The 25,402-nt window shown below is 43.4% G+C and overlaps 1 protein-coding gene across 2 annotated transcripts in view; it reads left to right on the top strand.

Annotated features, from left to right (window-relative positions):
• The first annotated feature begins 2,264 nt into the window (after positions 1 to 2,264).
• Positions 2,265 to 25,402, top strand: part of GRAP2 (GRB2 related adaptor protein 2) — a 95,718-nt gene continuing 72,580 nt past the window's right edge. The window contains exon 1 of one of the 2 annotated variants that reach the window (XM_053257085.1): positions 2,265 to 2,446. The gene's annotated coding sequence lies outside the window, so the exon portion shown is untranslated. Of the gene's footprint in view, positions 2,447 to 6,227; positions 6,391 to 25,402 lie in introns of those variants that run through there. The other variant, XM_053257086.1, reaches the window with a different exon arrangement.

Raw genomic sequence — 25,402 nt, 5'->3', positions numbered from 1 at the left:
CGGAGCCACGGGCGGCGGTAGGTGGCGGGCCCGGCCGGAGCCGCGGGCGGCGGTGAGTGGCGGGCCCGGCCGGAGCCCCGGGCGCCGGGGGGTGGCGGGAGAGGGAATGGCGGCGAACGTCTGGAGCGCAGAGCTCCACTAGCGCCCGTTAACCAACGGGCTACAAAACCACTAGTTATATATAAAGAAGATAAAGCAGTTTTATTGGGGAAGTTACATTATTGGACAGAAAGCCTGTGTGCCTGAGCTTTCTGTCTTCGTAGTATGAGAGAGAGAGACTGCACGTGAGAGAGAGAGAGAAGCCGCTTGGATAATGGAGTCTGTAGCAGAGAAGAGAGCAAGAAGCAGTCAGAGCAAGAAGGGTGGAGCAACAGCGCGTGCTGAGAATGTCCCAAGTTCTTACAGTTCTTCTTCAGCAAAGAGAGGGGAGCAGAAGACAGTGGGAGGGGCAGGGTCCCATCTTGACTCTTGTCCCAGGGCCCACTCCAACTTTGCTATGCTCCTGGCAAGTAGCTAGCACAACAGCTTTGCATTAGAGTGCTGTCCTTCTGCAAGCGCTTCGTTAGGTTGTCAGCCATTGCTCTTAACTTTTGCATCTCCAGGAGATTTTACACACAGGGCTTCTGCCCCAAATCTCCTTCAGGAGGGAGTGTGTGCATTCACACACCAGCCAAACTCACCCCGAAGGCCCTTTGAGATTTTTGGACCCACTCCATGCACAAACCGGGCTTTGTGATGGGAATTCTAGCTTATCTCGACGTATGTCTGGTTTTTTTAAATGCTGGTTTTAAGCTACTTTTTCTGAAAATGCCAGAGCAAATGGGAGCGGCACTGATGTAGAATCATTAGCATGGTAAGAGGCATGCTCTGTTCAGAAATGCAGATCTGTCTCTGCAGGAGCTCTCTTCTCCCCCACCCATTGGCTAGAAGAAAAACACAGTGCGTGCCATGTGGGCTTGTTTCAAAATAAAACCGAGAGCAAAGGGGATGGGCTGCTTCCCTCAATGCCGCGAGTGTACTTCGAAGTGGCTTTGCTCAACGTTTACCCTGAAGCCAAGTGAGAATAACTCCCATGCCAAGAAAAGCTGCTCGCCTTCTTTAATTTCTGAGGGCCCTTCCAGGCATGCTTCTTGTAGCATCAGCCAGTTTTTGCTTTTCCATTTGCAGTCCCGTTTGGAACTGCAAGTGCAACACTCCTTCCGCACTGAAATAGGGGGCAGTGCATTTGAGGTGCTTCTCCCACCTACACTAGATGGCTATGCATAGCAGGGAATTGCTGGGACACAATCAGTTGACACTCTCCCTTTCACCACCACTCAAAAAAAAAACCCACAACAGAACAGTAGCACCAGCAATGATCCACATGTGCAGTCATTAAGCTGCAGTACTGCTATTCTAAAAAAAGTTGGATTTGTTCATTAACAAATGTCATGCCTTTGCAAGGGAAATACAGGTAGTGCAAGGAAAATACAGGTAGATGTCAACCGTGCGTGATCTCTCCATAAAGAGGGAGTGAAAAAAGTGTGACAAATCCCAGACTAAACACTGTACCTGGAACTATCCAGACAGTCGAGACAGCTGTTAATAGACATACAAACCCTGCCAAAAACATAGCAACTGAGGGTGGAGAAGAAGCAGTGGGTTTAAGTTTCAGGAGGGAAACTGAAACTGAAACTGAATTAGGCTGGATGGCATAAAATAACCAACGACCCTAAAAACCACTGAGCTGTAGAACAGGTCACTCAGTGAGGCTGTATCATCTCCTCTGGAGAAGCATCTCTCAGGTATGGTTTAAAAGTAGAGAATCCTGACATACCAGAAGGCTAGATGTATAATCAGTGAGACTGATGCTATCTAAAAACAAATACCCCTTAGAAATGATATCATAGATCTTCTAATCCCGCCCTCAAGTATAGCATATTCACTGCTTTTAAAGTATACTCAGGGGATTCTGTGGTACTGTGACATTGTGAACAGAGAGGAAATCCTCTATGAGAAGCATACAGAACATGTGGCAATCCCGTGCAGGGGGACGGTTCTCAGCCTCACGGGATTAAAAAGATGATAGATCACTTGACAGTGAAAATAAATAAAAGAAAACCACAGCAGTTAACTCAGCCTATGCCCACACCCAGCTTTCTGAGTTGTCACATCTGAGTTCCTCCATGGCTTGTGGTTTTCTTCTTAATGGTGTGATTGGCTGAATCATGAGAGAGAATAAAGGGGGAGAGATGTAGGTGGCAAAGGTTTAGTATGATTGTGAATAGCTCAACACTTTTCTGTGCTTGACAAGAGCTTAGTCTGAATGAAAGGACAAGTTGGTCCTGTGTTATGAATCAGGACACAACACCATCAGTAACATTTTACTTATTAGAACTCTGTGAGAGTGGGATCGAATAAACAGAAGCAAAGCAGGGACCCTTTCCTGACTAGTCTGCTTTCAAAGGTATGTGATGAGAGCTTTGTGCTGCTCAGTCCTATGCATGTCTATTCGGAAGTAAGTCCCCCTGGGTTTAATGGGGCTTGCTCACTGTGTTTAGGATTAGAGCTTTAAGCTTCTTTAACAACAGCATCAGTTTGAGCCATGCATGGAGAAATGCATAATGCAAGATTAGACAACATGGAATCCAGTTGTGAGATTTAAAGCTGATGGCCAAAATCAGGTTGGCTTTGGGAAATCTCAGTAAATATGAAGGGATGCTTCAGCCCGGCTCATAAACTGACAAAATGACATATCACATTAAGGATCACAATAGGAGGAGGAAAGGATGTATTAGCTTTTGCAAGTGGCCTCCTGAACAAGCAGAATTCTTGTTTCCTTAATATTTACAGTGTTCTCTTACCATTTCAAAACAAGGCATATTTAGTTATTATTAAGGGAAGTGACCCCATACCATACCCCCGTTTAGGATATGGTAGTGTTTGGTATGTGGTCTCTGTGTGTGTGATGAAATTCCATATATGACCATTTATGATCCTCACATTGCGCTCATTTTGTGAAGTGGGAAACTTTTACTATATTCTTTTACAACAACCCCAGCATTCTTTCAGTGGAAAAGCAACTCAAAATGGAGGGAAATCTCTATTATATTTAGAGCTCATCCTTTCTCATAGTTGTATTTCTAATTGCCTATAGAGCAAACCTGTTGCATGCTTTGGAACAGAAAATATGACCGGTGCAGTGCACTGCATCAGTGTCACATTACCTTATGCCCCATACTGTATTATAAATAAACTGAATGGAGCAGCACTTTAGGTGGACTAGGACCCCTCCAAATATTCACCTAGCTTTCTGTCTGAATTATCTTAGCTCTTCATTAGAAAAAATAATTTGAAGAGTTTGGTTTCATTTTCCCATGCAAAGGTACAATTTATCTTCTTATTAGATTCTCAGAACTTCCAGGTCTTGTCTCTTCTGTTCCATTTGACTTTAAACACATCTTTTTCCTAATCTCCATTATCTTGCATTTGCCCCATGTATGGTTTTGGGCTGTCTCTCTCAGGATTGTTGCTGGGTTTTGACAGAATAAATTTAATCCTCCCCCATTCAGATTATTTTCTCCCTGTGTAACATGGCCATTCCAGAAATTAGCTTACTGAGTTAGAAGCAGCAGAAGGCCATCAGCCATGGAAAGCAGCAGCAAATGCCCTCTGCTCCGCTTGGTATATAAAGGTCTGAAGCAGTGTCAGCTGCAAGGGATTATCCTTCAGGCATTAATTTCCCATTTATCACCATCTAACACAATCCCTGGTGTAGGTAATTTTTGCAAGATCATCACAGTAGTCTAAATCATGCCAGACTACATTTGGGCTGTCCACTCTGTTATCAAATCTGCCAGCTTTGTAATACTTTTGTTGTGATTTAATACTTCTCTACTTCCTCCTTCTCTTCTGGGCTTTCTTGAAGTTCATTTCATTTTTAAAAGCATGAGGAGGGAAACAACCTTGACAATCTATGCAGATACTAATTTACCTGACTAGAGGCCAAAAAAATGAGCTCCCACAAGGCCTTAAGTCCTGGGCTTCACAATTATTCTAAATAAATAAATAAATAAATATTGATCAATCAATCAATTAATTCATTCATTTTTTCCAGTGCACTTAAGATGCCTTAAATCTAAACTGCTTAAAAAAACAAAAACCCACCAGTTTTTAAAAAATGAATTTAAACAACACAGAGTTTTCCGTTTAACAAAACAGAACTTTCTCTGGACATTAAGTGATCTTTTCACTAGCTGATGATAGGAGTTCTCTGTCCTGGGCTTCTCCTGTCTAATAATAATTTGAATAATTCTGGAGAGGTAAAGAGAGAAGAATATTGCTATCCTGATTTAATTGTCCATGAGTCCTGTAAATCTGCATTCTCATTATCATGAGCCATTAACCGTGGTGGAGTGTGTTAATACTTTCAGTTTCCTATGTACCATGTTCGAAATTAGAATGAAAGTAGCTTGTATTAACTTTCTCATTTTTCAGATGCGTACTGTGAAGCATTAAGAAGTGATATAACAAATTTGCATAATAAATAAATAACTACCCGGAGCATAAATTCCTATCCCTGATTTAAAACAGCTAGTTGCGCTATTTATTGTATACATATGCTATATATATTTGATATATTTCAGAACCAATTAGAAGGCATGGAGAGCAGAGCCAACCAAGTTAAAGGCCTTGGCCTGTTTCCTGAGTGAGCTTATTCAGAGAGTTGTGCTCTCCAGAAGTAGCCCAGGAGACACTTGCATAGAGTTTAGTCTCACCAACCTGGCCTCCTCCTTGTGCAAACTTGAAACCTCTGGGTCATGCTGTATCCTTCCATCCACTCTTCCTTCCTCCCTCCTGGCCTTCTTCGCATCCATCAAACAGGATGGGCTGACAGTACAACAGTGAGAGACCAAATATTTACCATGCTTATTAGCTTTCAGGCTTTAGGATATGAGCTTATGCTTGTGACACAGGTGACCATGAATAACTGACTACGCAGCAATATTTGAATGCTGCTGACATTAGCTTCTGGCAAAATGGGATATAATACTAGATAGAGATTGCTAATTAAAACAGATATGGCAATGTCCTCTTCACAGCAAAATGATCTCTTATCAATGCAGCAGAGTTATTCTAAATCTGTCGCCTTCCAAAGATGTTAAGCCCCAAGGAAGCGATTTATGTTTCAAACGTTTTAGTCTTTGGAAGTGTAATTGTTATCATATTTCTTCAGATCATATAGCCATTCTGAAAGCCATTTAAATACATAAGCAAAAGAAGATTGTTGGGAAAGGATAAATTATTATGCCACTGAGATCACGGGTCAGCTCTGCGGAAATATGAAAGCAGAACAAACATGAACAGACTGCCTAAACTCCATTGCAACTGAAAAGCATACTTTATTCTCTTGGGGAAGCCAACACATGTTGTTTGCAAATCACCTTTAACATTTTGCAGTATGCTACCTTTTGAAAACACTGCAGAAATACTAACAGCTAAATGCTTGCTTCCTTGCAGCACTGGATCCTCCTGCTCCTATTCTTTGGTCTACTTTAAATGTTTTACCATGTGAACTTCACATAAAATAAAACAGAAATGTCTTCCTACAAACTGCTTGAAATATATATACTTTGAGTTTATCATCAATGGGCCAATGTGTTCCAATATTGCTGTAGTCTTCTTGATAAGAAAAAACTTTTGGCGCTGCCTTAACAAGTGTCACACCTTAGTCCACCTTGCGCAGGATTGTCTATATTAGCTGCTAGTGGCCCTCCAGGGGCCTTCAGACAGGGGTCTTTCCCAGACCTGCTTGGCTAGGAATCAAATCAGAAACCTTCTGTGTGCAAAGTATGTGCTCTACCATTGAAGTCCAACAGGTACAGAAAACAAATTTATTCATACCAGTTGTGTACATCTCAATGTGTTTTGAGCAAATAGCCCTTCATCAGGGGAGTCTGTTGTAATTTCTTAGACAATTCATTCCAAAAAGGGCCACCTACGTATTACAATGGAAGCTACCACCATATTTTTACAACTGAAATTCAGACGTTTGTCTCCATCCTGCGCTCGTTGGACTTCTGCTTTTTCTGCTTTGTGGGGCTGCCCTTTTGATGCATTTCTGTCATATTTTTTTAACAGCCTGTTCCAAAAGATCTGCATAGCTGCGTCAGCCCACAGAGTGCTGTGTGCTGATCTTACCACAGTGGCATCCTGTGCAAGGCTAGTAGGGGGCGGTTCTTCTGATAAGCCCTGTGTCAGTTGCAATATCTTTGAAACAACTTATCATTTGCAAGTAATCAGTGGTGGCTACGGAGGCAGTTCTCTGGAGGGCTACCAGCACCTGCTGCTGATTGCCATTGCAGAGGGGAGGGACCCATCTCTCTTTCGGTAGGACATTATAAAGCAGAGGTACGGGGCAGTGGCTTTCATTCAAGTACCATGTTGTGCTGAATTAGATGGACTTTTGGGTTGGTCCAGAAAGGGGCTTCTGATGTTCTTATTAAACCCCATTAGACAAATTCAGGGAGAATAGGTCCATCAGTGGCTATTAGTCATTATATTATGGCTATTAGTCATTATATTAATAATTACATTTTTCCTTGTGTTTTATGGTTTGTATTGCTGGCGGGTTCAATGTGATTTTTTATAGATTTGATTGTTGCATTTGTTTTAATTCAGCTTTGTAAACAGCTTTGGGATACATGTATGAAAGGTGGCATATAAATTTAACTATAAATATTAAATGAATGAATGGTTTATTTATTTATTTATTTACAATTAAGTATCGTTATTTGGAGGCGGCAGCTGGGAAGTGACAGAGAGCGGAAATGTTGCCTTCATGCCCTTCTTGCATGCTTCCCAGAGGTGTGCTTCCTAGAGGCGTGTGATTGACAATTGTGGGAAGTAGGTGGACCTCCATCTGATTCAGCAGAGTCCTTTTTACCATGCAGGTGTGTACCTGCTGAGTAAGTAGTAGTACCCAGTGCAGGCACAAACCATGCCATGACCTCAGCCACCAGCAGCTTGCTACCTGTAAGGTACTGAGCTAACACCCCCATGCCTCTGCCACTCCCTTGCAGTGCTCAAGATCCCTTACAAGGATTTTGCAGGGCACAAGATCCCTTACATGGGGAGGAGAGCTGGCCTTGTGGTAGTGAGTATGAATTGTCCCCTGTCTAAGCAGGGTCTACCATGGTTTGTTTGGGTAACTACATGTAAGCACTGTCTCATTCCTCTTAGGGCAGGGGTCCCCAACCTGCGGCCATCCAGATGTTGCTGAACTACAATTCCAATCATCCCAACCACAATAAGTTGTAGCTGGAGGTGATGGGAATTGTAGTTCAGCAACATCTGGAGGGCCGCAGGTTGGGGATCCCTGTCTTGGGGGATGTGGCCATAGCTCGGGGTAGAGCATCTACTTGCATGCAGACTCCCAGGTTCAAGCCCTGACATCTCCAGCAGAGCTGGGAGAGACTCCTGCCTGAAACCTTGGAGAGTCTTTGACAGTCAGTGTAGACAATACTGAGCTCGATGAACCAATGATCTGATTCAGTATAAAGCAGCTCCATGCAATAGCACTCAGTAGTGGATGCTAGTAGGCTCATGAGCTGCTACAATAATAGAAGTTTGTGCAGACATCCATAACTTAATGGTGTCAAAATGCCCCTGAAGCCATGCTCCATCTCCATCTGTGCTGCATTGTATGCCACCACAATACTGTACCTGGTGGCCATGGCTTTTCCCTGCATACTTTGACATCCCAGCCATACCAGTGCAGGTTTCTGCCAGTGTGTGGTGTCAGTGCAATGCATCAGTGCATCACAAGTGTTGCACCCTACCCAGAGACCTTTTTTGCTGGTGCAATGAGTCTTATGTTTGGGCTTTGCAGTCAAACAGAGGAAATATTGTAGGAAGAAGGATACATATGCACAAACAGTGCTAAACATTGGTGCTATAGGTGAATGTACATATTACAGCTGAAGACAAAGAACTAGGCACATCTTCATTTTCTATATCTGTTGAATAGTGGCTAATGTCATAACTAACACAGCACACATGCAGCAGTTGCATTTCAGAGTAAAGCAGCATGGCCACTCACAGAGGAATGTGTGTGCAATTTTAACCGATCTCCACTTTCCTCTGAAGCACTCTGTGCCACCCGAAAATATGTGACCCTCTGTGTGACCCTCAGGGACATATTACTGGTTGGCACAGAGCACTTTAGAGGGAAGGGGAAATCAGAGAAAATCACCCCTTCGCTTGCTTTACCCCAGGATGCAGCAGCTGCACGTGCACTTATTTTGCTGTTCTAGTACTGCATTGGTTAGGATGTTGGCCACTATCTTTTTCCATGCCAGGTTGGATCATTGAAGTATCCAGCTTAATATTGTGCTTTTACTGGTACCTAGTTTGGAATCTTTCAGTAGAATGTTTTTTATAACCCATAACCGTAGCTGCCAATATATGGCAGAGGTACATAGGTACACCTGTTTTACATTAAGTGAATAAGCATGATAGTGAGCATAGCATGATAGTGAGCACGCCAGATTTCACTTTCCATAGAGTTGTGGCATGTTCTCCCAAAGATTATTTGAAATGCTAACTTGAAAAATACATGTTTCTGTTTATTTTAGAAAATAGTTTTCCTATTATATGTACACTTCTGGATGTCATACAATTTCCAGTTTTTATAACTGTCAAATGCTATGCACACTACAAAAAGAGATAACTTCTTTTAAGATTTATATGAAGTTATGCATTCATCATGTTATATTACACATAAGCCCTATTCCCACATTATGTTCAACACTTATAGGAATGTACAGTTGTACACATGTACAGATCTGTATACAGGTGCAGTTATTCACATGTTATATTGGACACAGGTACAGCACGTACACTTTCCTATTAGTGTTGAACATAATGTGTGAATAGGGCTATATCTACTGTATATCATGCATCTGAGGGGCCTGTAACCAGGTTCATTTTTTAAATAAACACAGTACAGTCATGTGTACACTCTCACAATAGAATGTCTGAATAGGCTTACTTCAGATCATTATTTCCTGTTGTTTCTTTGTCCAAGGTGTATGGACACATGCTTAAGTTCAAATTCACATCTGTGTTATTGATAGCATCATACAGCAGAAGACCATGTCTAATCTTGTGAGCCTGTGATAAAATAAACAGGAGTAAAATATATAACCTTTGAGGAAAAGCAAGTCTCTGTTTTATAATAATGTAAGCTTGATTATAAGATTATTGTTTGCTTGTTGAATTTAAGATTGAGATTGCCTGAATTCATTATTTTAAGGTTGCACGGGAAGCATGTGTGTGCACATGCATGTACATACACACACACACACGCATTAAATTAGTGTTTTAGATTTTTATTATTACATATATTCAATCAATGTATATGCTGCCATTCAATATAACATTTTAATGGTTATAATTAAAACACAAAATCTTTTACTAACAACTAGGAAAGGAAGTAGTTTATATGCACATAAAAATTGCTGTCTTAAAAAAAATCTACAACTGCTGCTCCATTTTCTGTGGCATAATACATGTAGCATTGCAGTTTTTGTTCTTTATGCCCACTAAAACACAGAGTCAATATAAACATGTCCAAAGTGCTAATGGGACTAACTAAGGCCAGTCTCATTTCCCTATATCACAGAGATGTCACTATCCTAAATCAATACATGTTTGTTAATTGGTTGTAATTTATTGTGGGAAAGGTGAATTGAAAGCAGAAGTAAACTGAACATTAACGGTTTGCCTGGATTTCCAGACTTCAGTTTTGAGCTGGCATTTCAGGAGAAATGGCATTTCAGTCTTTGGGTGCTCAGATCAAGAAGTGAATTCTCACTCTCTTTTCCCAGCATATTTTAAGAAATTTCTCTCATTCTGTGGGTGAGAGTGACTGAGAAGCAGATACCAATAAGGAATAATAAATATATTTTAAAAACACATAGAAACAGAGCAGTAAAGAAGGAACAGTTTGGTCTTTTTTCTTCTTCTTTTAAGCCACCAAACGATGATAAGCTCTGCTCTTTTCTCCACCAGATTCCACTCTAAGTGTTTTATGGCAATAACATTTGCAGCTTTTTAGTTTTGAAAAAAGACGACTAAGGGGAGACATGATATAGGTTTATAAAATTATGCATAATTTGGAGAACGTGGATAGGGAGAAGTTATTCTTCCTCTCTCTACACACCAGAACAGAGGTCTTCTCATAAAACAGATTGCCAGAAAATATAGAATGGATAAAAGGAAGCACTTTTTTCACACCATGCATAACTACTCTATGGAATTTTCTGCTACAAGATGTGGCGATGGCCTCCAGCTTGGATGGCGTTAAGTAGCGCTTAGACAAATTCATGAAGGACAAGTCTATCAATAGCTACTAGTCCTGATGACTATAGGCTACCTCCATGTTCAGGGGCAAGGTGTCTCCGAATACTAGTTGCAGAGGAACAGTGACAGACAAGAGGCATGCCTTCATCTCCTGGTTGTGTGGCTTCCCAAGGCATCTGGTGGGCCATTATGGGAAACAGAGTGCTGGAGTAGGCCTGATCCAGCAAAGTTGTTCTTAGTTTATTTTGTTCCTGTGTCACAACACTTAACACATCATTTGGAGTTGGCATTTTTCTTAAACAAGAATGGTTTTTCTTAACAAGAATAGCTGCCAGGGGACAATCAAGAATAGGACTCTGTATGTGGGGAATAGATGTTAACAGGTTTCCCTCAGGCTGTAGTCCCCATGAAAATGGCCTCCTCGAAGCTGCTACAAGACCCAGGAGGAAAGCTTCCACTTACACCAGTGGAAGCTTCCCTCTTAGGGCTTATAGCAACTTTAGGAAGATAATTTTCATTGGGATCATGAAAAGCTGAACCCATAGAAAGCTGCCTTATACTGAGTTATACCACTGGTCCATCTAGCTTAGTATCGTCTGCTCTGACTGGTAGGAGTAACTCATGCCAAGGACTGAACATTCAGGGACATGTCAGGAACATTCTGCATGCAACATGCTCTTCCACAGTACAAGGGTAAACACTATGTTCCTGATCCTGAGGCGTTCTTACCCCTGGAATTGGGGGGTGGGGTGGGCGGAGCAGCTGCTAGGCCTACTAGTCTGGCCCAGTGGTGCTTGAGAACCGTGAGGTGCTCCAGCGGACCTGCGCAGTTCAGCCTGTGACCCTCTATTCGAACTGCACAGGCGCACTGGAGCGCCTCACCATTCTCAAGTGCCTCTGGGCCGGACAGGGAAGCCTAGTGGCCACTCCACCGACCACCGCTGCAGCGAAGGTGGGGGGACTGGAGGAGGCCTGCTTGCCCACCCCCACCCCACCCCAGCTTTGCACATGGCTTCTAACATTATGGAAACGCATGGTGGTTCGGCATTTCCATAGGAGAGGACCCCCAAAATGTAAGTTGGGCGGCCTCACGGCAGGGGTGGTTCAGGTGCCAAAATTACCTAGGTGACCACTGCAAGTGATGCATGAAGTGTCACATCTAGTTTGACCTTGTGATTTGCCATGTGCACTGACTCACAGAAAGTGGCTGTATGCCTTGGGAAGTGTTGTTTCTGATTCCAGACGTCCCCATAGTATTTAACATAAGACTCAATGATCTTCACAGTGTATTTGCCAATTGCCCATTCTTAGCCCCCAGCCCTGGTAAAATATGCTTGTAGCCAGAGGGCTGGCTTGAAATGCATTAATTTAATTTAATTTAATTTAATTTAATTTAATTTAAAGTTTAATTTGTTAATTAATTTAAAGTTAAATTAATGTGTAACTATATAACTTATATATTATTTATTTATTTATTTATTCCATATTGCTATATATTTATCCCATATTGGCTGTACTGTGCATGTAAAGCTTCCTTATACAGTGTCAAATCAGTGGTCCATCCAGTCTACACTGACTGAGAGCAGCTTTCAGAGGGCGGGGGCAGACAGATGCCTCTCCCCAGCCCAGGACTGGCCTCTAATTGAGGTGGGGTGTGGTAGTCACTTCAGGCAGCAGATTGCTGATAGTGACACCAGTGGACACCACAACCTGCCTTGGTAGCAGTGACTGAGAGCAAGCAAGCACCCACCTCACCTCACCTAAGCGCTTGCCAGACTACACCCTACAATAGGGTCAGGACGCATCTCAGAAGTGTGCTTCTACAGTTCCTGCGTTGTGACACCGCAGTCCCTACAGGGAGAGCAGGGCGCCGTTCACATTTCCAATGCCTTGTTTCGAATTTAATCACTGCAATACAGAGCAAGGACATCGTATATCTGGCATGGAAAAGTTGCTGTTTTTCAGGTCTTTATTTGCTGCGAGACTGCTCCCCCGGCTGTTTACGATCCGAATACGACTTGCCCAAATGGAGGCATTTTGCTGCTGTTCCCGCAGCTAGTCTGGAAAGCACCCTACCCACACATGCAGCTGCCTGGAGGGAGGAGAGGAGAGTGGAGAGGAGATGCTCTAACCCAGGCCTGCTCAACTTAGGCCCCCCAGCTGTTTTTGGACTACAACTCCCATAATTCTCAGCCACAGCAGCCAATAGCTAGGAATTATGGGAATTGTAGGCCAACATCTGCAGGAGGGCCGAAGTTGAGCAGGCCTGCTCTAACCCAACACTTTATTCTCCTCCACTTTTTCTTTCAGCCCATCCCCGCTCTTCCTTTCCTTTGCAAGGAGAAGGAATGGCTCTTTGTACTGAGTAAAGAGTAGTGGGTGAACATGCTCTGCTGGGTAAGGGGGCAAGGATAAAGGACAGGGTAGCTGTTTGCTGTTAAGGGGGGCACTGGTGCTCCCTTATTGTTTGGGCCAGCCCTAGCCAGAGATGACAGGCATATTCCATCTTTGTGTCATGTTGTAAGGATTACATCAAAATAACAAACATGAAGTGCTTTGCAAAGTTTGCATACTCAAGAAGTGTTGTTAGTATTATAGCATTAGCAGTAGTAGTGGCAGTAGCAAATTATTATATTTAAGCCTTTTAAAATGTATGTATGTTTTGCGAAGTATTGTATTATGATTAATATTTCAAAGGATTTGAGATGCTCCTGCAGAACTCGTTGTAGTCTTGTTTTAAGCTTTTTCCAATGGCTGGGCATAACTTGCTTGTGTTGTGGTTTGGCTTCAGGGGTTAATCAGATATTCATAATGACTTGGCTTCAAAGTGATTTTTTTATTTTACTTGCACTGTTGTGCTGCTCCATTTTATGTGCTTTATTAGTAAAATTATATTTGTACGCTTGAGAGTTGAAGTTCAGTGTTGTCACATTTGATTCAATGCTTCTGTATTGAGTTTTCTTTATTGCTACATATTTTATTAAAATTGAGGTTTTATATATTATTGGGGTCATTTGCATGATGCCCTTTTATGGATTTTGACCCCGATGAAGAGAGGCATTGCTTGAAACATGTCATTGCTGAGAATTTGCTTTGTTGGATTATAAATACTTCACAGCATCTGAGCTTTTGTTTTCTTCATTCATATGTGGTTAATAAGCGAATTATCTTGGAAATGGTTGGTTTTGATTATCACATAAAGTTATGTTTATTGGATAAAATTTTGAAAAAATTTAATTACATTTTTGTCACATTTGGTGGGTTTTTCTTTGGAGGGGTGGGGGTGGGTTGAAATATTGACCCAGTTGTGTATCGTAAAAAAAAAACAACCCTGCCTGATTCAAGGAATCTCAGTAGCCAGAGAAAAGTAAAAAAGGAATACATCTTGTCTCCAGTGTACAAAGAACAGAATGAGAGAGAAGCTAGAAAAGATGAGAGTGAATTGTGAATAACTAGGGAGAAAAACGAGGCAGCTACACCTCATTAGCTGAAGCATGTGGGCTCTAATATAAAACCCTTCAGAATGCCAAGGAGAAGACAGAGTTCATCCAGGTTATTAGTTCTTGAGAGGGCAGGTTTCTCCATAATTGGGCAGGGGAAATGGCTTGCATTTCAAACATTGGACTTCCAAGCCAGACAAAAGGAAAAAATAATAAAAGTTTCAAAATCTTCTGTTTGTAGATGTGAAAATGTAAAAGATGACTAGCTCAAGTTTGCAGAGAAAGATGGCATCAGTGACAGGAACTGGATCTAGCCTGTCCAAGCGCAGTGTCTAATCGGAACCATTATCTCATTTTTTTCCTTTAAGAGGTGTACGTTTCTGCAAACCATTATTTTTCTAAAGAATAGAAGCATGGGTTGAGACTACAGCCTTATGAACAGCACATTGCATAAACCAGCACATTTCCCATAATCCTTGCCTTTTCTTGCACACATCTATGCAAAAATATTTTCTTGTTTCATGCATGGTGGCTGTGAAATCCACCATGCACTGGGTTGTTTCAGAAAAGTCCTAATCTAATCTAATGGTGACAAGAGACCATATTTGAGAACAAATAGGCCTGTCCTCCCCACCAGCACTTGAGGAGGCATGATGAGCTGCCGCCCCCAATCTCTGCCCCCTCGCCGATTCCTCCCACCCAGTCTCTCAGGCCCTTTACAACCAATGCTCCAGATAAAGCATGCTATGAACCAATTCCCACCCCCTCGCCCCTCAGGCGCAGAGCCAGCTGAGCGGCAGCCTGGGTCCAGCCTTGCCCGGCGGCCCTCCCATGCACGTGACATCATGTAAACAGGGCATGCCTGGCCCTGAGAAAAATCCCCTCCCAACCCAGCAACAAGTGCTTGCCTGTCCTTTTCAGGTGTGACAACACGCACAAAGGGGGCATGGCCTCATGCTCTGAAGAGCCCGAGCGAGCACTTCCCTGTCATTTCAGGCAGTGCTTGCTGCCTGAAAGCATCTTATTCTCAGGGCTCTTAGTAGCACAGGGGTGAGGATTTCATTCGGGGCTCTTCTGGAGCCTGAGCCATACCCCCCTGGGGGTTTCAGTGGCCCCTACCATTGGCGGCCCGGGTTCTTTGAACCCGTTTGCACAATGGTGGCTAAGCCCCTGCTGTGGTTTGATCTCCCTTGCCCCATCTCCCAACTGATTCCCATCCCCATTTCCCCTTACCAGGGTGTTTTTCACACAGGGCTCTTAAAGCCCTTTAGCTTGCATTTCCTCTGGAATGGAGGGTATGCATTCACATATTGGGCTTATTTACCCTGAAGTCCCTGGGAACTAGCCTTGCCATGTCTCCCAGAATTTAGGGTAGCCCCCGGATTTTGGCTCCTCCACCTGGCTGTGAAATTCCACCTGGATTTACCCGGATTTCAAATGCGCCACCTAGTTTGCCCAGATTTTACTCTGGATCCAATCACATGGGAGGGGAAAGAAGGAGGGGAAAGAAAGGAAGGCTCTGTGGCTTTGCCACCTGCCATTGGCTCCATAGTTTCTCCACAGTCATTGGTTTGTTTTATTGTTTTAAACTACCTAGAGACTTGGGTAGCAGGGAGTATACAAATCTGTCAAATAAATAAAAACAGGAACTGACATCAAGGGGCAGTTAATAATCACAGATAATCCTCCAACCATTTTCAAAATGAAGAAGTAGAAAGGACAAAACCAACAAGAGAGAAGCGTTGAATTAATATTGCAGAGGACCACTAAATGGGCCTTCCCTGCAGAAAAGCAATACCACATCAGCACTAAAGGTTCTATGTGGAAGCAAGTAGTGAGAAGGTCCGTGACTGACATACTGAGGACATTCTTAATGTGTCCCTTTAATTTCAGTTGGACTACTCTGAGTAATTTTCCTCAGTATGTCAGCCAGTATTATTAAGGCAAGTGATTTATATCGTTTTGCATTCTCCACTTCTGCAAGCACCAGGTTGTTCCAGAAGAAATTTACAGCATCTGTTTCCTGGAGAAAAGAGAAGGGGGAATTTAAATGTATAAATAGGCAGACAGTTGTAGCCTCAGAGCGAGACCTTAAAAAGCTGCATCTTCCAGGAACTTCTTAGGGCCAGACTACATGCAGAATTAAATACTCTGACGTGCTTCAATGTTTTGTTGTTGTTATAAGTAGCAAATACATCCCTGCCAGAAAAAAGGAAAGGAAAAAAGCCCCCACTGACCCCAATGAGTGCTTTTTCTCCTTGGCAAATAGCACCTGCAAGGAGGGGATGATGGGCATGGGGACTGTGGTGATAATAGGTTGTAGCCCTCCAAATCACACACACCCCAGTTCTGATACATGGGAGAGAGTCAATCTGGCTCCTATTTACAAAAAAGCTGAAGTCAAGACCAGTAGCGCACATTTAAACAGGGTATTTTGTCCGTTAGCAACCTTTCCCAAACCTCTTTCATGGTCTTTGAACTGTGCATAATGAATACTTGGAGGAGAAGCAGGATCGTGCCAGCTATCACCTCCCCTGACCTCCACATGTTGACTGTACCTGTGTGACGTCAGCTTCAGTCAGCTCTCAGACTGAATCTCTTCCTCTGTCTAGATGCATAATGTACCTTTTACAGTCCCACTGAAGCAGGTAGTGGAGCTTGGAATAACCACGGACCATCAAAGCCTATTGCCCATCCAGATTTTTAATTAATTAATTAATTAATTAATTAATTGCCATTATTCATCTAATGCAGAGCTATACAAGAATGGAGAGAGGGGGAGTGAGGGAGAGAGAGATTTTGCATTCTAGAAGAGCAGGTTTTTTCACAGCACACATGAGAAAGGAAAAAGAAAAGTAAGACATGGCTGCTGTTTTCTCAGCTATATCTGTTGCCAGAAATTCACAGCACACTCTGTGTTGTGGCCAGGCCAGTGTATTTTAACATGTATATTTCTGGATCCACCTACTAACGTTTTAGATATGGCACTTTTACCAAGAATACTATATCTCCCTCTTTCTCAGATTTGGTGTGGGTGAAGGATTGGAAGTTAGAGGGTTTCCGTGAATGGAGCTGTAGCTCCAGCAGAAAAAACACCCACACCATTGTTTTGACTTATATGTTAGAACTCATTGGGGAGCAAAATTTTTATTTTACAATGCAGTCCAATCTAAACAATGTACAGCCCAATCTTATGTCTGTTTTACTCAGAAGTAGGTTCCACTGTGTTCAGAGGGGTCTACTTCCAGATAAGAGCGCATAGGAGTACATCCTTAGATAAGCCAGCATGTTCCTGTTCAGGCATCACCACCGTCCGGGGTGGGTGGGGAGAGACAAATTGTGGCATGAGCCCAAGCACCGCACCAATCCCCCTGTTTCACACAGCACATAATTAATCTATGGAATTCTCTGCCACGGGATGTGGTGATGGCCACCAGCTTGGATGGCATTAAAAGGGGCTTTGACAAATTCATGGAGGCCAGGTCTGTCAATGGCTACTAGTCTATCTATAGGCCACTTCCAACCTCAGAGGCAAGATGCCTTTCAATACCAGTTGCCCTCACCTCTTGCTTGTGGGCTTCTCTGGTGGGCCACTGTGGTCATGCTGGACTAGATAGGCCCTGCACCGGATCCAACAGGGCTGTTCTTAAGGAGGCTGTCCCTTATGTTCTTAGGGAGGAAGAAAAGGAAGTGGACAATGGCAATCAGTGACAAGGGTGGCTCCAAAGAGTGGTGTGGGGGTAAGCGCCCCACCCCCGGGGTGTAGCTATAATTGAGCGGATGGGTTCAAAGAACCTGGGCTCATGTGGGGTCCCCCCATCTCCACCCCTCCCTATTTTAGCACTTAGCAATAGCAATAGCACTTACATTTATATACCGCTCTATAGCCGAAGCTCTCTAAGCGGTTTACAATGATTTAGCATATTGCCCCCAACATTCTGGGTACTCATTTTACCGACCTCGGAAGGATGGAAGGCTGAGTCAACCTTGAGCCCCTGGTCAGGATTGAACTTGTAACCTTCTGGTTACAGGGCGACAGTTTTACCACTGCGCCACCAGGGGCTCTATTTTCTTTATTATCTCCCTCACCCTGAGGGACCACCAGGGAGAGGGGTTGCCACAGACCCCCTCTCCCCTAGCTATACCCCTGCACACACACACCCAAAGTGGCTTGATCTCCCACCTCCCCCCATTTCTGTTTAATAAATCTAACTGTAGGACACTATCACCCACCCATAAATGCACTTTTCCCCTTCTGTGGCCCCCAAATTTTTTCTGGTGCCACCAGAAAAGTGGTGGCCAGCGGTGGCAAGTGCAAATGGTCGCAGCTGTGTCATCCTCTCTCTTTCTACCCTGCCACAGCTATGTCTCTCTCTCTCTCTTTGTCTTTTTGCCACACTGCAGCTGTAAATTGTGGTCCGCTAGCCCCACTTCCACCACTGCTGTCACCAGCCAACACTACCACCAGAGTTCCGCAGCTCTGCACCACCACTTCCACTTCTCACATGGGCCCCACACACCCCTCTCATTGCCCACACACACACACACACAAACAGCCCTGTCAGACATTATAGAAAGTAGGTATGTATTGTCAAGCCCAAAATGAGAAGTCTGACATGGTGTGTTGATATTGCAACTATTGTTCCAACAGGTAAAACCCCAGAACCTTAAAAAGGACAAATGGAGAACACTTGAGTAATATTAAACATGAGGACACCAAAATGCCTCTGGAAGTTATCCAGACATGGCTTCATGCAGTGGGGTATCCAAAGATAATTTAATTCGGGGGATTAAATGGGTCGGCTCCTCTCCGCATTCCCTGCAGATCTTTCTCCTGTGTGCGTTCCCACAGCTTGCTCTGGGTTTTTTCTCCAACCAATCACATCCCAGAGGAGGAGGCAAGAGACCCTTTTTTTTTTTTTTAAAGTTTGACAGTCAGCATTCTGCAAGATTGACTAGCCAAAACAACAGAACGCTTAACCCGAAGTGTTATCTCAGATAATGTATCTGCGTGGATGTTTGTAGAAACCACTCCCAATCAGTGTTCCCTGCAACAAAGAATCCCAGTTGTTGTTGCAGTGGCCTTTGATTGGGGATGCTGGGAGCTGCAATCAACAACATCTGGGATTCCTTGCTACAGGGAACACTGCTCCCAATTTTGGGGGGTCATTTTTATCCGTATGGCATGCATAACAACTGAGGGATACTCTAGGACAGGGATGGGGAACCTTGGCCCTCCAGCTGTTGTTGAGCTACAACTCCCATCATCCACAGTGGCTGGGGATGGTGGGAGTTGTAGTTCAAAAACAGCTGGTGGGCCAAGGTTCCCCACCCCTGCTCTAGGATAATGTATTCATGTGAACAAAATCAATGGGCTCTATTTTTCAGTGATTCCTTCCCCACCACACACAGGAATTATCCCAAAGTTTCCTTTTTCGGCTTGCAAACATTAATGAGAAGTTGGAGAGACACTAGTCTGGGCTGACTTCTTGACAATTCACATTTCAACTGAACTTAATTAGTACTAGGGCCAACCTAGAACCATTCCAAACTATGTGAAGCAAGAATAAAAGCCCATTTGAGCATGTGCAGAGTGCTGTTGAAGTCACAACTGAGTCCCAGACTTGAGTCCCAGACTTGAGTCCCGGCACCTCTCATTTTCGAAAATGAAGCTCTGAGTTCCCAACACACAGTGAAAAGCCACCCCCTTCATTAGCCACCCACCCACCCACAAAGAACCTTGCACCAATTCTTTCTTTATAAGTGACACCACCACCACTTGCCAACACTGTTCTCTGAGCCCAGCCTGGAATGGATTTTCTAGGTTCACCAAACTTTTTTAACACATTAACACAGCCAGAAGCAAATGCAATCTCTCCCTGCCCAAAGTCTACCCACAAAGGTTGTGCTCCCTGCACCACAACATTGCCTCCCCATTACTAGCGAAAGCATGTGTGGTTGGCTCTATTTTGCCTGCACTCTGTCCTAGGTAAACACTGCCAAAGCTGCATGATTGATCACAGGTAGTTTCTCTCCTCTCCAGCCTTCGGGTTCCAGCCAGCTTGCTGGGAAAATGGAGGCTAGGGGGGAGGGGGAAAGAAGGCAGCCTTGAAGAAGTACATGCAAGCAGTATTTCCAGTTTCCAAATCCCTTTGCTATATTTCTCTTATTACAGATTCCAAAAGGGCTCTCTGTTTAGCCCATTTCAATAAAAGCTTGGATTCTTCCCAAGCAAAGCTATCCAGTTGGGAAAGCAGACAATAAGGAACAGAGCTGTCACACTCCCCTTCCTTGCGGAAGACCAGCAAGACAAGTTGCCAAGCAGCCCCTTCTGCTGAATCTGGGCATTCTGCAAATCTACCCAGCAAATATTAAAAATAATAATTTTTTAAAAAGAAACATGGAAGTGTGGGTTTTGTGGGGGGAAGCCGATTTATTGGCAGTGGCCCCTCCACACATCGCAGAGAAGTGTCAGGGCATACAAAAAAACCTTGTGTGTGTGTTTCCTCAGAAAAAACTGCTGGAAATGGAGGATTTTTTTTACCCTGGACATAATTCAGGCTAAGCTAGAACGCACAGCCCTAATTCGGGGAAAGCCAGAATTGTGTGTGAACTGGTCCCTGTGTGAACTGGTCCCTGATAGCCTGCTGCGATTTCAGGGTAAATCCTGCTGATATGTGAACTCACACCCTCCATCCCGGAAGAGATGCAAGCTTAAAGTCATGTGTGTAAAAGTCCCTGATGAATCATTAGTTGCAACATAATCAACACATTATAGAAAGTGGGAACACTGTACTCACAGCATCCCTCAGAGAAGTAGATGCTTCCCCTGCTGTGAAATCCTGCCCTCTGATTCTCCATGCTTACAGCACTTGTCTGAAGAGAAACGCTAAACTTGTGGAGGGATCCCACCCCCACAAGGTGAAATGCTGGGATGCCTAAGCATTGTAATCATGGAAAAATCTCTCCATACAAGTACAAGAGTGTTTGTCTCTTTAGGGAAACACTCTGAGCATGAAGAGGGCTGGGGGGGGGGCTGGCTTTCAGAGCATGGAGGTGGGGCTTTCACGTGTGCTCTTGAGGATGGGGTATGCAAGTACATAAGAACAGCCCTGCTGGATCAGGCCCAAGGCCCATCTAGTCCAGCATCCTGTTTCACACAGTGGCCCACCAGATGCCACTGGAAGCCACAGGCAGGAGTTGAGGGCGTGCCCTCTCTCCTGCAGTTACTCCCCTGCAACTGGTAAGTACACTGTTGCTACTTTCTAAAATACCTGAGCAGGGCTATAGTGTAACAGTGAAGTACTTTGAAGTCCCACTGATTTGAATGGATGAGATTTAAGTAAATGTTTTATTCTCCCACTGAAATCAATGGGACTTAAAAATATTTTAGTAATAGTATGAGTAGGAGCAGGTGGAGGAGCAAGAGTTGTAAGCAATGTATACCCTGCTTTCCCCCTGTGTCCAAAATAGCTTACAACATTTAAAGACAATTTTTACAGAATAAAACGCATTAATACTACAGTCTTATTGCCAGCTAGGAATATTTATTGCACACTGTGCTGCATTTGAGACTACTAAATGGTTATCTGATTTAAAATTATGTTGCTACAGTTAAGGTTATTTCCTATTACTGCACATATTTCACATTTAATTAATAAAATGGTTATCATAGTGACCCAGAGACAGCCAGATTGTTTCTAACGTGCTAGTAGCAAAGCAGAAAATGTAACTATTCATTCTTGTAGCTTTATGCTATAGGTTGGAATATATGTGTTCCAAGGGTCCATACTGGGACCAGAATGCTTTAATATATTCATGAGCAATGTTAGAAGGAAGGTGAGTAGCAAGCTGATAAAATTTGTAGGAGATGCAAAATTAATGAAATTGTAAAGTAGCAGACTAGAGAATTACAAGAGGGTCTTGCAAAACTAGGTGACTGGGCAATAAAATGAAAGGATGAAATTCAGTGTTGATAAGTGCAAAGTAATTTACATTAGAAAACCTAACTATACATACAAAATGCTGAGTCCTGAATTTGCTCTTACTGTGAAGCAAGACACCTTAGGCCTCATTATAAATAGTTCACTGAAAATGTCAGCCCAGTGTGCAGCCATGATCAAAAACTGAACATTATTGGAGACTATTAGAATGTTGATAGAAAAAAAGATTACCAGAAATTTCAAAATGCCAATATACACATCCAAAAAGCACACAGACTTAGAAAGCAATATGCTAGTTGGTTAGTCCTGTTTCAAAGAGATTAAAATAGAAATTGGAAATGTACCAAAAACCAATCACAAGACTCAGTGGGCTATTCTCATCACCCTCTTCAGGGTAGGAGGAGTGACCAGGCTAGTTTGGGAGCCATGAGCACTCCCGATTGGCAATCGTGAGAATTCTACAATCTAGGCAGGATGAGGGGGAAATGCTAATCTGCAAGCTGGGTATGGAGGCAGGAAGTATGAGGAGTGATTTCCTTTCACCCTCACTCTGGAGCTGGGTACAAGTTCTGAGCTTGCTGATGCTAGCTATTTATTTATTTATTTATTTAGCACATTTTTATACCGCCCTAACCCAAGGTCTCAGGGCAGTTCACAACAAATACTAAAAACAGTATTTTTGCTATTACACACCTCCGTATTCAGCTCACAATCACTTCCCCCTCCTCCTACCTTGATTGTAGGATTCTCACAATTGCCAGCCTGGAGCATGCAGGGCTTTCCTACCCAGCCCTGCTGCTCCTCCTAACCAGAGAAGGATCGTGAGAATTGGCCCAATGTGTGGGCAAACAAGTGATTAGGATGGTTGCTACTGTAAGAGTACACTGTAATATGAGAGCCAGTGTGGTATAGGGGTTAGAGTGCTGGACTAGGACCGGGGAGACCCGAGTTCAAATCCCCATTCAGCCATAAAACTAGCTGGGTGACTCTGGGCCAGTCACTTCTCTCTCAGCCTAACCTATTTCACAGGGTTTCTGTGAGGAGAAACTTAAGTATGTTAGTACACAGCTCTGGGCTCCTTGGAGGAAGAGCGGGATATAAAATGTGAAAACAATTAAAAATAAATTAAAATAAGTTAACAGTGGGAATCTCAATAGCAGATAAGGGAGGATCAGCAGCACTGTGTCAGGAGCAGTCACTCACCAACACATCTCCAGCAGAGCACCAATGTGATGGGCTACTGATGGAGGGCCAGCTTGCTAATAAGCCATGGTGAGGCACCAGCCCCAGGTAGCAGATTGGCAGAAGGTGTCCTGTGCACACCAGCCACCTGCATCCTGGTGACTGTCTCCACCCCATCATCACCCACACCTTACCCAGTTGTGAAATGCTAGGCACTGCCACTACGACCACTGCTGCTCTTCCCACTCTCATAGGTCCGGAAGACACTCTAGCCCAGGGATTCTCAACCTTGGGTCCCCAGATGTTGTTGGACTTCAACTCCCATAATCCCCAGCCCCAGTGGCCTTTGGTTGGGGATTATGGGAGTTGAAGTCCAACAACATCTGGGGACCCAGGGTTGAGAACCCCTGCTCTAGCCCACCACTTTGTTCTCCTCTACACTTCCTCCTGGTCACCTCCTCTCTGCCTTTTGAAAATGAGAGGGAGCAATGGTAGTAGTGGTGGCATGTAGCGTGCAACCACGTAAGGGGCGGGGAGGAAGGGGCTATACATCAGTGGGAGAATGTGGTAGGAAGGGAGAGTCACGCTGCCTCAGGTGCGTTGGGGAGGGTCTTGGGCCAGCCCGGCACTGATGTAGTGCCCTAAAGACACTTCAGGCACCACAGAGCCAGCTACTCTGGCACATGCATCCTGCTCATCTAATATCTGACAGTAAATTACTTGACCTGAGTTGCAGGTGACATGAAACATGGCATACCTGCTGGTACACATCTCTTAGAACCGAGGTGGTCAGTGCCTTTTATATGTCTCAAAATCTGTCCTAGTTAAGTATTCCCAGGCTAAATATGGAAGTATTATGGACTGATTTCACAGTGGCTGCCACACTTGCTCTTTGACAACCATCACCATTGCCATGATGACAGGAATTATGGAACCTAAAAGGTTGCATTAGATGAGCTAGCTTGAGGAACCCCTTGTTAAACATTTTGAGGAAATCAAACATAGGAATTAAGATCTTAGATTCTGGTGTGTAGTTAGTTCTAGGTAGAACTAACAGGTATATAAACAAAAGATACATATTTAGATACATACTTTGGGAACTATGAGCTCTTATAGATTCAGTGAGAATACAGAGTGGACAAAAAAGCTGAAAACAATACTGTACACAGATGTGGAACTTTATGTGGGTAAAAGCTGTTGAGCAGGGGAGAGTGACAGGGAAAGATCTAACATTCTCTTCTTTAATACAAATAGTCCATCCTCTAATACAAATAGTCCCCTATAAAGAGCATTTTCAACAGAGAAAGAAAAGATGCAGTTGAGGCTTTGCTACACATAGAGCTGCACCACAATGGACAGTTCGCTCCAAGATGTCATGAGATGCAAATCCAGTTCCAGTAATTTTCCCTAGTTACAGCAACATGCAAGAATATTAGGGACATGTACTTTGCATGTTAGATCACACACAATTCTGCCTTTCTTTTGCCATATATCTAACAGACAAGAAGGCACTGGTTACCAGTCTAAATGGAAAGAGCTGGGGGGAATTATTTAAAAACTTAAGAAGTGTTATGCAGAATGATATCAATCCATAGAGTCCAGAATCCTGTGTCTAACAGTGTCAATGAGAACTTAAATAGATGTTGAATAATCCAAACCATGGAAAGCTATGAGCAATTGAAGTTAGCTGAGTGGGACCTAGGTTTTACCATCAAAACATGAGCATTTCTGCCCCCTCCTCAATGTGCATTATCACGAAACACTGAAATCAACCACAAAAAGCTCAAAAGGTAACTTAGAAGGTCAGATTTTGTTATTTAGACATATACTCATGAAGTTGAATTTTGGAACAACTTTCATGAGTTAACTACAGTTTATGTGAAGAACATTTTTTTCAGTTGATGCCTGTTATGTCATGACCCATTATGATTAAGACAGACTAGTTCCCCTTTCATATTCACTTTCATAATACCATTCAGTATCTTACATTTTACTTACCCGTCTTCCAAGGTGTTGAGAATGATATTTTAAGCTTACAACAACCTTGTAAGGTTAGGCTGAGGAATGGTGACTTGCACATAGCCACCTAGTGAGCTCACAGCCGAGCAGGAAGCCAGGAATTCCCCTTGTCTAAGCAAGAGCACTCCACTAGCTACTGCTGCATCACATTGGGTTTCTGATATGTGTGAAGGTCACAGGTCCAATGTTCCACTCATGAAAGAAGAAGAAAAGCTTGATCACAAAAGATGGCAGTAACTGGAAACTGTATGCTGAGAAGAATGTTCATCAAGCACAGAGCATGAAGAACTGTGCTTAAATCTACAAGTAGATAGATTTAAGTTATAAACTTTAGGGGAAATATCCTAGAAAAGCAACCAAGAGGTTTGGTGAAAGTGGAAACAACTTCCTTTTGCCTTCTCAGAAAAGGACTAGACAGGAACACTTTAGTAACATGAGGTTCCCCCCACCCCTTGGGCAAGAGTTGGACTTAGT

This window comes from Hemicordylus capensis, chromosome 5 (assembly GCF_027244095.1).
Source record: "Hemicordylus capensis ecotype Gifberg chromosome 5, rHemCap1.1.pri, whole genome shotgun sequence".
In the NCBI taxonomy this organism is placed as follows: Eukaryota; Metazoa; Chordata; class Lepidosauria; order Squamata; family Cordylidae; genus Hemicordylus; species Hemicordylus capensis.
Note: the sequence above shows the minus strand (reverse complement) of the source record. Positions and strands in the feature narration are given on the sequence as shown.